Below are 14668 nucleotides of genomic sequence, written 5' to 3' on the forward strand. Positions count from 1 at the left end.
CAAGAAAACAGAGTGTCGCGGCTGGGACTCGCGGGTGGACTCGCGGCTGCAAGTCGCCAGAAGCTGCACACGTGCCAAGCATGCTGGAAGATGAACAGTCATGCTAGCTGGAGCACTACAGGACAAAACAGGACAACTGGCCATACGGTTAACTCGCGACTGGATCTCGCGACTTTGTCAAGCCGCGAGGTCAAGCCGCGAGCCACCCCTGTTTTGGAAAAACTTGACGTTTCACATTCCTCTTCACTCCAGTATAAATACCCCTTTAACCCACGATTGAAAGAGAGCTTCCAGAGAGAATTTTGAGAGAGAAACCCTAAAGAAAAACAAGATTGTTTCTCACACAATCCCTACCTTAGAGTCTCATCAAATTCCCTCACTCTCTTCCTCTCCATTGTTAAATCCTTGAGAGGCATTATACCAAACCTGGTTCTCACCATTATCATCTCTGTGAGACAGTCGTTTGGAGTTCTGGGAAGTAGTTAGGAAGGAGCCAATCTTCATTGGTTGATGCTACGGTCTAGTAGCGGAATCCGGAAAGCTAGAAAAGAAAAAGGTTCGGCGCAACCTCGTTGGAGCAAGAAGCTTGGAGGGCTTAGGTGCACTGGGTAGATTAGGCTTGGAGGGTCTATTGCTGTCCTTGTATCCCAACTGTATTTTCTAGTGGATTGATTACCGCTTGGAGGGCGGCGGAGAGGTTTTTCGCTGAGGTCTTCGGTTTCCTCTTCGATAACACATCGGGTGTTATCTTTGTGTTTGCATCTTCCTTCCTCTCTATCTCTGCCTTTACATTATCTGCTGTGGTTTATTTTGTTATGGCTTAGATAGTTGTTTAACCAATTTCATATTATAGCATATGTTAAGTTTCCGCACACTTGTTATTTGACATATTGCTTGTGTTGGTTAAGTTGGTTTTTGGGGGTCTAAACGTTCAAAAGTGTTTTTGTACACGTTTTTGAACTTTCATTTGGTATCAGAGCAGGTACACTGCTGTTGGTTTTATCACCTCAGTGTGATCCTAGACCCCTGAGTTGTGGTTGTTGTTTTCGTTTATACCATGCTGAATTGTAGCTCAAGTGTTTGTGAAAATGTCTCTATGCATATGTCTGAAAGGTGTCTTACTGATGATCTTGTAGAGTTATTAATAACTAAGAAACATGCTAGAGTTTTTTTTCACATGCTGAAATATCTTGAGAATCAGAATCTTGTCTTACACAGTAGCATATCTGAATCAAAATCATTGATTAAGAAATATAAAAGAAAGAATAGAATGTTGTGTGAGATGATTGAGAATCTGAAAATGAAAAATCAATCTAAAAGTAGCATGAAACCTGATGATGAGTTTGTGTTTGAAGGTCAAGATTGTCTGTCACATGTGAACCTATTTGTGCATACCTCATTAAAGGTGTTTAATGCATGTTTGTGGTATCTTGATAGTGGGTGTTCTCGCCATATGACAGGGGATAAGTCACTGTTTAAGTCACTCAAAGAAAAGGTGGGTGACTATGTGACCTTTGGGGATGGAAGCCATGCTCAAGTCCTAGGCAAAGGAACCATTGAGATACCCGGTTTGCCTCTGTTGAAAGATGTGCTGTTCATAAAAGGGCTGAAGGCAAATTTGCTGAGCATCACTCAAATTTGTGATGACGACTTCCTGGTACAATTCTCCAAGAAAGGATGTTTGATCATCAATAAAGAGGGGATTCAGGTTTTGGAAGGAAATCGGACTACGGATAATTGTTATGGAATAGTTCCCACAGCACCAATATCGTGTAGAAGTGCTCGGGTGGATATGTTGGAGCTGTGGCATCACAGATTTGGGCATGCCAACTTCAAACAAGTAGCAAAATTCTCCAAACTTGAAGCAGTCGAGGGACTTCCTAAGTTTGGAAAAGTAAAGAAGACCATTTGTGGTGCATGTCAAATGGGGAAGCAAACTAAGGCAAGTCATCACAAGGTAAATGTGATATCCACCTCTCGTTGTTTGGAGTTACTTCATGTTGATCTGATGGGGCCCACCAGAACTGAAAGCCTAGGGGGAAAAAGATATATTATGGTCATTGTGGACGACTACTCAAGATACACTTGGGTTGAATTCCTTAGAGAAAAATCAGAAGCTTGTGAGAGGCTGGAGATTCTGTGCAAGAAATTACAAAATGAAAAGGGGATTCCAATAGCCAAAGTTAGAAGTGATCATGGGAGAGAATTTGAGAATGCAAGATTCGAGTCCTTCTGTGAGAAGAATGGTATTAAAAGAGAGTTTTCAGCTCCCAAAACTCCACAACAAAATGGAGTGGTAGAGAGAAAAAATCGTGTGATTCAGGAGATGGCAAGAGTCATGTTGCTTAACAAGCAAATACCTCAAAAATTTTGGGGAGAAGCTGTCAACACCTCGTGTCACATTGGCAATAGGATTTTCTTTCGAGTTGGTACAAAGAAGACTGCATATGAAATATGGAATGAGAAGAAGCCTAAAGTGAAGTATTTCCGGGTATTTGGAAGTAAATGTTATATCTTAAATGATCGAGAGAATCTTGGGAAGTTTGATGCAAGAAGTGATGAGGGTATTTTTCTTGGCTATTCTACTACAAGTCGAGCATATAGAGTGTTTAACAAGAGAACAAAGACTGTGATGGAATCCATAAATGTCAAGATTGATGATGCCTTACCTAAGGTGGAAATGGTTGATGATGTAGAAGGGCCGAGCACCGAAGAGCCTGATGTTGAGGTAGAAGCTTTGGATATAGAAGGTGAAGAACCTATACCAGAAGTAGAATCGACTCCCATCAACCCAAGAAGGGAAACAAGATCGATGTCTAGAACTTCAAGCCCTCTTACTCCTCCAGAAGTTCATCCTCCTATCTCTCGTAGTGATGAAGTTTCCACTTCAAAAAGGCCATCCTCAAGAATTATCAAGAATCATCCGGAAAGTAATATCATAGGATCACTTGATGACGGTCTTCGCCTCAGGAAAGGAAATATTCTGCTAGCCAATCATGTAACATATCACTGTTATCTTGCACAGTTTGAACCAAAAAGGGTTGAAGAGGCTCTTCAAGATGAGAATTGGGTTGAGTCAATGCATGAAGAGCTGAATCAGTTTGTGAGGAATGACGTGTGGGAACTTGCTCCACGGCCTGAGAACGTTCATGTTATAGGCACAAAGTGGATTTTTAAAAACAAAACTGATGAAGATGGAGAGATAATTCGAAACAAGTCTCGGTTGGTGGCTCAAGGATACACACAAGTAGAAGGGGTGGATTTTGATGAATCATTTGCTCCGGTGGCAAGACTCGAATCCATTCGAATCCTCATGTCCATTGCGTGCACTTTGAAGTTCAAACTTTATCAAATGGATGTTAAGTGTGCTTTTCTGAATGGATATCTAAATGAAGAGGTTTTTGTTGAGCAACCAAAAGGATTTGAGGATCCTCATTTTCCAGATCATGTATTAAGATTGAAGAAAGCACTATATGGTTTAAAACAAGCGCCTAGAGCTTGGTACGATCGTCTTACACATTATCTTCTAGATAGAGGTTTCAAGAGAGGGTACGCCGATCGAACTCTATTTGTCAAAAATGATGAAGATTATCTACTTGTGGCACAAGTCTATGTTGATGACATAGTGTTTGGAGCAACTATTGAAGATCGTACTACTGAATTTTCTGAGGAGATGAAGAAGGAGTTTGAGATGAGCATGGTGGGGGAGCTCACATTCTTTTTGGGTCTTCAAGTCAAACAATAGAAGGAGGGTATATTTGTATCTCAAGAGAAGTATGCCAGAAATATTGTCAAGAAGTTTGGCCTAGACTCCAAAAAACATGCCTCCACTCCCATGAGCTCTTCCACTAAACTGAATGTGGATTCATCAGGAGTTGAAGTAAGTCCTACATTGTATAGGAGCATCATAGGAAGTTTGCTCTACCTTACAGCAAGTAGACCGGACATTGCTTTCAGTGTGGGCGTTTGTGCCAGGTACCAAGCTAATCCGAAGGAATCTCATCTGACTGCTGCTAAGCGAATCATTCGATATGTGAATGGTACTGCAAACTATGGTCTGTGGTATTCAAAAGACTCAAATGCGTGTCTTGCTGGGTATTCGGATGCTGACTGGGCTGGTAGTGTAGACGATCGGAAAAGCACTTCAGGCGGCTGTTTTTATCTTGGTAACAATCTTGTTTCGTGGATGAGCAAGAAGCAGAATTCAGTGTCTCTATCTACTGCAGAAGCAGAATACATCGCTGCTGGAAGTTGCTGCACTCAGCTTCTTTGGATGAAGAAATTACTTCATGACTATGGAATTCCTCAAGAAACGATGTGTGTCTTCTGTGACAACACCAGTGCCATCAATCTTTCCAAAAATCCTGTTCAGCATTCAAAATCCAAACACATAGAGATACGTTACCATTTCATTCGGGATTTGGTAGAGGAAAGAGTTGTGTGTTTTGAGTTCATACACACCGACAATCAAAAGGCGGATATCTTCACCAAGCCTCTCGATGGTCCACGGTTTGAATCGCTCCGTAAGACCATTGGTGTCGGTACAATTCCTTGACTCTCTTGTGTGTTGTGTGCTTCATTTTTTTATAATTTGATAAATCTGTCTGTGTTGGGGCACACATTTTTTTTGCAACATGTTTCTTGTTTGTTTGTTCTTTTGTGTATACTACTGGTTATTTTTGTGTTTATTCAATCATTTTTGTTTCTTGTGTCAAAAATCCAAAAATCACATAAAAATTAGAAAATCAAAAAGCTTGATTGACTTTGTTGAGTTTTGTCTCAAAACTTGTTTTGCCTTGTACCTTTGTGCTAATGGCTTTGTGCATTTTCGAGCATTGCTTGTTTTCATGCACTCATATCACTGTGGGAAAAATCTTGAAATCTATGTGATTGTTGTAAATAGATCTTCAACCTTGTCATGAATGATTAGTGAATGGTTATGTTGATCTTGATACATGCATAGACTTGTGTCTATATATCTTCCCACTTTTTATTTATGTTTTGCTAAAAAGAGCTCACCAAATGTAAATCTCCAAATGAAAAGAGATATTGAGCTGCAAAAGCCTGTCGCACATTCTAGTATTTGACTAGGAAAAAGGGTAAGCGACCTTATATTAAAAGTGAAATTTCATTCAAAAAGGCCAAAGGCCTGTTCTTCAAAGAAAAATGTTATCTATCCCTCTCACAATGAGAGATGATTGCCTCAATAGATCAAAAAGATCAAATGTTATGATTGATAGTGGAGTCAAATGAAAAGCTGCAAGTTATGTTATCAAGATGTGTGGGAGGTCATATATTCACATTTCTATAATTGAGATTGGTCACATGATCTAGTGCTAATTGTGTATGCCTTGGTTGAATTGATCATTGAAGCTTCACATTAGACAAAGGACTATCTCATTGATGATATCCACACACAACACACAAGTTTATGTTCAATAAATGCCATATTCATTTGTGTGATTGTACTTGATAAAATGTGTTTTCACATGCTCAATCTTTGTTAATTCAAGCACAAAAAGATTTTTGAGTGTTTTAGGTGTTTTTGGAAAGTATTTTTATTTGAAAATTCTGAAAATTTCAAAAATCCTGTTTTGTCCTGTTTTGGTGGCTCAGTCGCGGGTATGTCAAGTCGCGAGACTCAGTCGCATCTTCGCTGGTCATTTTTGGCGACTTGTTCGCGAGTGGAAGGTCCAGTCGCGAGGTTCACTCAGAGATTTTCGCGGCTCAGCTCGCGACTCACTCGCGGGTAGACCTTCCAGTCGCGAAAAATACTTAGAAAATTTTTCAACTTTTTTGTTCTTTAGTGTTTTGGCGGCTTATTTTGGCGACTTTTTGGCGACTCGTTCCAGTCGCGAAAATCGTGTGTTTTGGATAAACAGGGGCAGTTTTTAAACTTTTCATTTTTCCCTCGATCTTTTTGTGACTGTTCATTGTCTTTCTCATTTGCTCTTACCCTGTATCACCGTGCCTCCATTTTCGATCTCCCTTACTTGTCTCTTTTCAGCTCAAAATCGTCGCCTAACAGGTATGGTTTTCTGTCCTGCACTCTATTTTACTTGTTCTTTTGGTTTTCCCTCTGGCTATTTCACATTTGTTTGTGATTTTGTGATGGGTTTTTAGCTCAACTATTATTCTTTGTTCTAGCTTCGCTTGAGTGCTTATGTTTCTGTGTTTGAGCTTATTCATGTTGGCGGTTGTGTTCTTTAACCTGTGCTTAGCTAGGGTTAGCTATTTTTGTCTGATCTGCTGTTGTTATCATGTTTCACCTTGATCCTGTGTGGTATCTTATTGATGTGATGTTGATTTTGGTCCTTTTTCAGCTGATTATGTGGTTATATTTGATCTCTCTATACTGTGTAGTTCTAATTTGGGCCTTTGGTGTCCCTCATTGCTACTTTCTGACCATACTCATCCAACTGTTAGGGGTTCTTCATTGTTCCTAAATTTTCACTAACCCACTGCTGATATAGTCTGTTGGATTGTGTTCTGTCATTTCCCTTGTTTATAATACAGACTGGTCATGTCTCCATTCAAAAAGGCTGATGTGAAAGGAGGTTCTTCCAAAGGGAAGGAACCTGTAATTGATGTTGATGAAAACACACCTCTCCCGAAAGTGACTCGCTCTTCATCACAGCGATTCGATCCCAATAAGTTCAGATCATATTCAACCTATCAGTCATATGCGAATTTTTTTCTTCATGCCACACCATTACTAGAGAGAGCTATGGATCTGCCCTCACTTCATAACACTGACATTCCGATATGTTTTGCTCACAAGGATTGGAATTACCTTCTCTCTGATCCGGATATCGTGTATGAAGAGTTGGTTAAAGAATTTTATGCTAACGCAATTGTGGAAGGAGATGAACTTAAGTGCTGGGTTCGGCAAAGGAGCTTTTCTGTCTCTCCTACATACCTAGCGGAAATTCTTCACATCAACAGACCCATTTTTCGTCATTCACCGGTCTATGATGATCTATGTCCTGATGAGGAGCTTCTCAAACAAAGTCTTGGTCAAGACTTGGAGTTCTCACCAAATGGCAAATCCATCAGTGTTTCCTCCCTTTCTCCGAAACTGCGAGTGCTTACAATTGTGATGTTTCACAATTTGTACCCTTTATCAAGTACTGGGTATATGAATCTCGGACGTGCTTTGTTTCTTCATGATCTAATCTCTGATGAAGAAATCGACATTTGTGCTCATATCTTTCATGTTCTGCGCAAAACGGTTCTTCGAAGTGAGTCTCGGATATGCATTCCTTTCTGCAGTCTCATTTCAGGGATCTTGAAGCTCAAGGGAATTTATCCAACGGCTGATGAGTCTCCTATTCCCAAACCAAGTCCAATCAACATGCGTACATACAATGCAAGTGTTGGACATAGTCGGAAGAGAGCCAAACCAGAATCTTCTGCATCTCACAATGACTCTCAGTTCAGCACTCTCTCTCTCGATGAGAAACTTGATCGCATTGTCTCCTCTGTCTACGAGTTGAATACCAAGATGTCTGGACTCACTGCTTCTCTACACCATCATAGCAACCGCTGGGATATGAAGTTTACTTCTCTTCAAACTCAATTGGATCAAATTCAGAGGAAGCTAGAAGAGGATGACTAGCCTATTCCATGACAAAAAGGGGGAGTGATAGGCATAATCAGAGGGGGAGGATATTACCCTAAGGGGGAGTGTCACTATCTAAGGGGGAGTGTCTCTAATTTTTTTTGTTTCTTTCTTCTCTTTAAGTTGATATATTGTGTTTTGTAAAACTGTTATTCAGGTATTTTGTTGGTTTGTACCCATATGCTTTTGTAAGCTTTTAGGGTTAATGTTTTATGCATAGTTTGTAGGCTTTATGGTATGTACCTTGCTTAAGTGCAGCCTTTATGCTATGTTGAAATCAGTACTTTAATCTAAATGTTCTGCATTTTGGTTTATGTACTGTCACTCTTGTGCCCTTGTAGGATTGTTCCTAGATGCATATGCCATGTGTGCTATGCATTGGTTGAGTGTTGAGCATACAAGTGTCTTGCCTTGTGCTTGTTAAATTGTATGTCCTTGTGTTCATTTCAAGTGTGAATGAGCACTGTGATCACTACCTTGTGGTGTTCACTTGGTTGATCAAGCCATGGTTTGTTTATTAACTCCATCTTTGCTTGATCTCACATTGCCTGCTTCATATGCATTTATAATTTTCTGCTTACAATGATCATGGTGTATTGTTGTGTTTCAGGAGTTTATGTTCATATGATTCAAGTGCTTCACAGCTTCTAGAGTTAGGTGTGAGTGAGTTTTGTTCAACTGTTCCCAACTCACATGTTAAGTCTAGAGTCTGTTTTAGGGTTTTGTCACGGAATAGCCAAAGGGGGAGATTGTAAGGTTGAATTTATTCAACCATCTAATTGGCTTTATTCCGTGCCAAATTTGCTTGTAATTCAGCATTTAGTAACCCTGTATTTAGGTGGGATTGTTGTAAGGGTAGTGAGTGAGATAGAGTGAAGATTGCTCAAGAGTGTGCAAGAAAACAGAGTGTCGCGGCTGGGACTCGCGGGTGGACTCGCGGCTACAAGTCGCCAGAAGCTGCACACGTGCCAAGCATGCTGGAAGATGAATAGTCATGCTAGCTGGAGCACTACAGGACAAAACAGGACAACTGGCCATACGGTTAACTCGCGACTGGATCTCGCGACTTGGTCAAGTCGCGAGGTCAAGCCGCGAGCCACCCCTGTTTTGGAAAAACCTGACGTTTCACATTCCTCTTCACTCCAGTATAAATACCCCTTTAACCCACGATTGAAAGAGAGCTTCTAGAGAGAATTTTGAGAGAGAAACCCTAAAGAAAAACAAGATTGTTTCACACACAATCCCTACCTTAGAGTCTCATCAAATTCCCTCACTCTCTTCCTCTCCATTGTTAAATCCTTGAGAGGCATTATACCAAACCTGGTTCTCACCATTATCATCTCTGTGAGACAGTCGTTTGGAGTTCTGGGAAGCAGTTAGGAAGGAGCCAATCTTCATTGGTTGATGCTACGGTCTAGTAGCGGAATCCGGAAAGCTAGAAAAGAAAAAGGTTCGGTGCAACCTCGTTGGAGCAAGAAGCTTTGAGGGCTTAGGTGCACTGGGTAGATTAGGCTTGGAGGGTCTATTGCTGTCCTTGTATCCCAACTGTATTTTCTAGTGGATTGATTACCGCTTGGAGGGCGGCGGAGAGGTTTTTCGCCGAGGTCTTCGGTTTCCTCTTCGATAACACATCGGGTGTTATCTTTGTGTTTGCATCTTCCTTCCTCTCTATCTCTGCCTTTACATTATCTGCTGTGGTTTATTTTGTTATGGCTTAGATAGTTGTTTAACCAATTTCATATTATAGCATATGTTAAGTTTCCGCACACTTGTTGTTTGACATATTGCTTGTGTTGGTTAAGTTGGTTTTTGGGGGTCGAAACGTTCAAAAGTGTTTTTGTACACGTTTTTGAACTTTCATGTCTGGACTCACAGCTTCTCTACACCATCAAAGCACTCGATGGGATATGAAGTTTACTTCTCTTCAAACTCAATTGGATCAAATTCAGAGAAAGCTGGAAGAGGATGACTAGCCTATTCCATGACAAAAAGGGGGAGTGATAGGCATGATCAGAGGGGGAGGATATTACCTAAGGGGGAATGTCATTACCTAAGGGGGAGTGTCTTTACATTCTTCTCCAGTTTCAATTTTCTCTTTAAGTTAATATATTTTGATGATGTTATTCAGGATGTTTTTGTGTCTGTACCCATGTGCTTTTGTAAGCTTTTAGGGTTAATGTTTTATGTATAGTTTGTAGGCTTTATGGTATGTACCTTGCTTAATGCAGCCTTTATGCTATGTTGAAATCAGTACTTTAATCTAAATGTTCTGCATTTTGGTTTATGTACTGTCACTCTTGTGCCCTTGTAGGATTGTTTCTAGATGCATATGCCTTGTGTGTTATGCATTGGTTGAGTGTTGAGCATACAAGTGTCTTGCCTTGTGCTTGTTAACTTGTATGTCCTTGTGTTCATTCCAAGTGTGAATGAGCACTGTGATCACTACCTTGTGGTGTTCACTTGGTTGATCAAGCCATGGTTTGTTTCTTAACTCCATCTTTGCTTGATCACATATTGCCTGTTTCATATGCATTTATAATTTTCTGCTTACAATGATCATGGTGTATTGTTGTGTTTCAGGAGTATTATGTTCATATGATTCAAGTGCTTCACAGCTTCTAGAGTTAGGTGTGAGTAAGTTTTGTTCAACTGTTCCCAACTCACATGTTAAGTCTAGAGTCTGTTTTAGGGTTTTGTCACGGAATAGCCAAAGGGGGAGATTGTAAGGTTGAATTTATTCAACCATCTAATTGGCTTTATTCCGTGCCAAATTTGCTTGTAATTCAGCATTTAGTAACCCTGTATTTAGGTGGGTTTGTTGTGAGGGTAGTGAGTGAGATAGAGTGAAGATTGCTCAAGAGTGTGCAAGAAAACAGAGACTCGCGGCTGGGACTCGCGGGTGACTCGCGATTGCAAGCCGCCAGAAGCAGCACACGTGCCAAGCATGCTGGAAGATGAACAGTCATGCTAGCTGGAGCACTACAGGACAAAACAGGACAACTGGCCATACGGTTAACTCGCGACTGGATCTCGCGACTTAGTCAAGCCGCGAGGTCAAGCCGCGAGCCACCCCTGTTTTGTAAAACCTGACGTTTCACATTCCTCTCCCACTCCAGTATAAATACCCCTTTTACCCACGATTGAAAGAGAGCTTCCAGAGAGAATTTTGAGAGAGAAACCCTAAAGAAAAACAAGATTGTTTCACCCACAATCTATACCTCAGAGTCTCTTCAAATTCCTCTACTCTCTTCCTCTCCATTGTCAAATCCTTGAGAGGCATTATACCAAACCTGGTTCTCACCATCATCATCACTGTGAGACAGTTGTTTGGATTTCTGGGAAGCAGTTAGGAAGGAACCAATCTTCATTGGTTGATGCTACGGTCTAGTAGCGGAATCCGGGAAGCTAGAAAAGAAAAAGGTTCGGCGCAACCTCGTTGGAGCAAGAAGCTTGGAGGGCTTAGGTGCACTGGGTAGATTAGGCTTGGAGGGTCTATTGCTGTCCTTGTATCCCAACTGTATTTTCTAGTGGATTGTTTACCGCTTGGAGGGCGGCGGAGAGGTTTTACGCCGAGGGCTTCGATTTCCTCTTCGATAACACATCGCGTGTTGTCTTTGTGTTTGAATCTTCCTTCCTCTCTATCTTTGCCTTTTTATTATCTGCTGTGGTTTTATCTTTGTTATGGCTTAGATAGTCTTTAACCAATTTCGTATTATAGCATATGTTAAGTTTCCGCACACTAGTTGTTTGACATATTACTTGAATTGGTTAAGTTGTAATTTGGGGGTCTAAACGTTTAAAGGTGTTTTGTACACGTTTTTGCACTTTCAGCAATATCAAAAGCCCAACTTACGTTGGCAATATCAAAAGCCCAACTTATGTTGACACTATTTAAAACTCAATTTTCATTGGCAACATCAACGACCAATTCTCATTGGCAACATCAAAAGCCCAACTTGCGTTGGCACTATTTAAAGCCCAATTCTCATTGGCAAATATCAAATCTCAATTCTCATTGGCAATATCAAAAGCCCAACTTGCGTTGGCACTATTAAAAACCCAAGCTAACTACTTAGCACTATTCTATCAAAAGCCCAAGGTTATTAAATACTCGGAAAATACTATATCATAATTATTTCACTTAAAAGTCTGATAATAAACAATACTTTAAATTCTTAAACATATTATTACAATATTACAAACTCATGGAATTTATGAATTATCTATTCTCAAAACCCATGATAATCATCTTGTAAAAGCCCATGGAAAGTTATGATTGTTAGACCCATGACATATATCTATTGTTATAAACCCATGAAATACATGGACATCATTTGCATCGCAACATCCATAATGTACGCCTTCGACACTCATGGTAAACATTCAAACCCACAAGATCATCATTTAAGTTATGATGCGATTATTAGAAACCATGAACATTATTGCAACATGGAATTCATCAAAGTAAATAGTATTTACAAAAGTATTTTGAAACTTGTCCTATTGTTTCAAGCGTTACAACTAATTGCTCAAAGGCCCATTGCAAGTATTTATGAAAAACCCAAAAATATTTACTAATAAAATTCCATGAGGAATGAAAGCCCATGACAACATCTACACACAACCCAATCCATGTGAGCAAGCCCAAGCAAAAAACACAAGCAACTAACCAAAAGGCAACTAGAGACTCATACAAAGGGAACCAAGCCTTTGAGAATGGACTAAGGGTTGTCCCATCAGTTTTCTGCCACCCTCTACCTGACGTGAACAGTGCCCAAGGGCTGTCATATCAGTTGAAGTCAAAAGGATGAAGGAACTCCATCATCTTCCTCAAGACTACACCTCCAGCGGAAGGGGAGCTGAAACCAAATTATCCAAACTTCAACAAATTGATGCTATAATTGTTAAAAACGATCAAGACATGATTCATGTACCAAGCCCATGAATCCTAAAGGGGAAAATTTGGGAACATGTGGTATGGAGGGCATACAGTGATCTCCAGCGGAACCCCCTGAAGTAGACTAGAACTTGACACCTGGCTTAGGATGTTGAAATCTTACTTCTTGGGGGACCAAATCTCAGTTTGCAGCATTAGAATTCATTCTTGATACACAATAATTAAGCTCAGCCCTGAAAATCTTGGCACTTAATGCAAAAAGTTATAAAATCCCATCATTACCCAAAGAAGCAAGACAACCCCTCAAAGTGGATTTTCCTACTTCTGATTAAAAATCTCAGGAAAGTTAAACCTTGATTTCGTCACCCTTGATGAGTCATGCATTTTTGGATTCTTGTCAATCAATGCTTCTCTAAAACTCCATTATAAAAACGTACACACTCAGCCCACTGGGGGAGGAGAAGCCTCTTTAAGAACTTCTGTCATTGACTACATTCTGCAAAAATTCAACCCCTTTTAAGCTTTCTTTAAGCTCCCCAAGCTCTCTTGAGCTCACTCACAACCTTTCTCAGCCTATAGTCACCATAACACCAACATCCACCACCTTGCTTACACCTTCCTACTCCATAAACGTCCCATAACCGATCAAGACAGCCACTCCCTCTGAAACCCTTGGTTTATTTACTACTTTGCTCGTGGTTTAGCTTTCCTTAAGCTCGCCACTCATCATCTTCAGCCTACCCTCGTCTAATCCCAGATATTCTTCCCACCCCTCTACACAACCACAGCTCAAAAATGTCCTCCAACTAGACACAAATAGCCCATTACTCACAAAAAGCTTCAATCTCAGTGTTAATCCCATCTCACTCACTCAAAATAGCCCACGTTCACCTCATTCATGCCTTATAATTATACACTCACCAAAATCTTAGTTTAATACTTGCTGCATTGAGCTGGGGATCTTTCTCTCCCTTCATTCCATCCTATTTTTCCTCTTTTATTTGTAATTATGGAGACTTTAATCATTGTTTATTATTATTATTATTATGAAGGATATAATGTATTGGTAACAATTGAAATTTTCCCTCACATTAATGTAATGGTGGTTGAAAGTACTATAATTTCCCTTGATCAAGACACACAAGGACTCCTAGGAGTAAATACTTTCCTAAATTTATTTAATCATTGATTGCTGGACTCTAAGTATAATTTCACCCCTACCGCTAGAGATAATACCGTACCATTAGAGGACTGATTTGAACTATGATGTCGTAAAAAGACTAATAATATAACAAACTAACAATACTAACGTGTTTATTGGGCTTTATTGTTGTCTTCTTGTTAGGGTGCAGCCTCTATCTCTTGCTTGGGCGGACTTACACCATACCGATAGCTTTTGGGCTTTATTTCAAGGGCCCATCGTTGAGTTTTGGCTTGGCTATCCCATATTCTATTTGGGAATATGAAAAATTTCTCCATCAACAGTTTTCAACAACTATCATGCAAAGATTTCAAAATAAGAAAATTTGTAGAATAAAATTGTAAGACTTTATGTACTTGTATGTGTATTTTGGTTAATATATGAAGTTATCTTTTTATTAAATTTTGGTCAATAGTGACCACCCTGAAATATATTCCTGGAACCACCATCGATGTGGTTATAAAAAAATAAGGGCCCGTTTGGTATATTATTCTAGTAACGTTATTTAAGTGTTGAGGAAATACGTGTAGATAAAAAATGTATTATGGAAATATATGTTGTATTGTTTAAACAATGAAAACTATTGTTTAAATAATACTAACAAACAGCTCCTAATTCATTCAGAATCACCGGAATCATCTTTAAACGCATCTTTACTTCAATTTTTTGTAACTACTAGTACAAAACCCGTTTCTCAATAATAGAATCCAACCAATGAACCAAATAAGGTTAAAATAGGCGTTGATAAGATATTAAACTTCAAACAAACTTCCAAGAAGTTAAACGGGAAAGAGAAAATGTAAGCGGACTTAAAACCAAATAATTAAGCAGCCACCACCAACTATTTTCTATATTTTTTTTTTTGAGCTAGAAGATTGACTCTACAAAGTCTGAGTCACCCCCAACTTGAACCTGTTTTAAATACTAATTTGCAGCCACTTCCTAGCTA

The sequence above is a fragment of the Quercus robur genome, chromosome 2 (genome assembly GCF_932294415.1).
Source record: "Quercus robur chromosome 2, dhQueRobu3.1, whole genome shotgun sequence".
Taxonomy (NCBI): Eukaryota; Viridiplantae; Streptophyta; class Magnoliopsida; order Fagales; family Fagaceae; genus Quercus; species Quercus robur.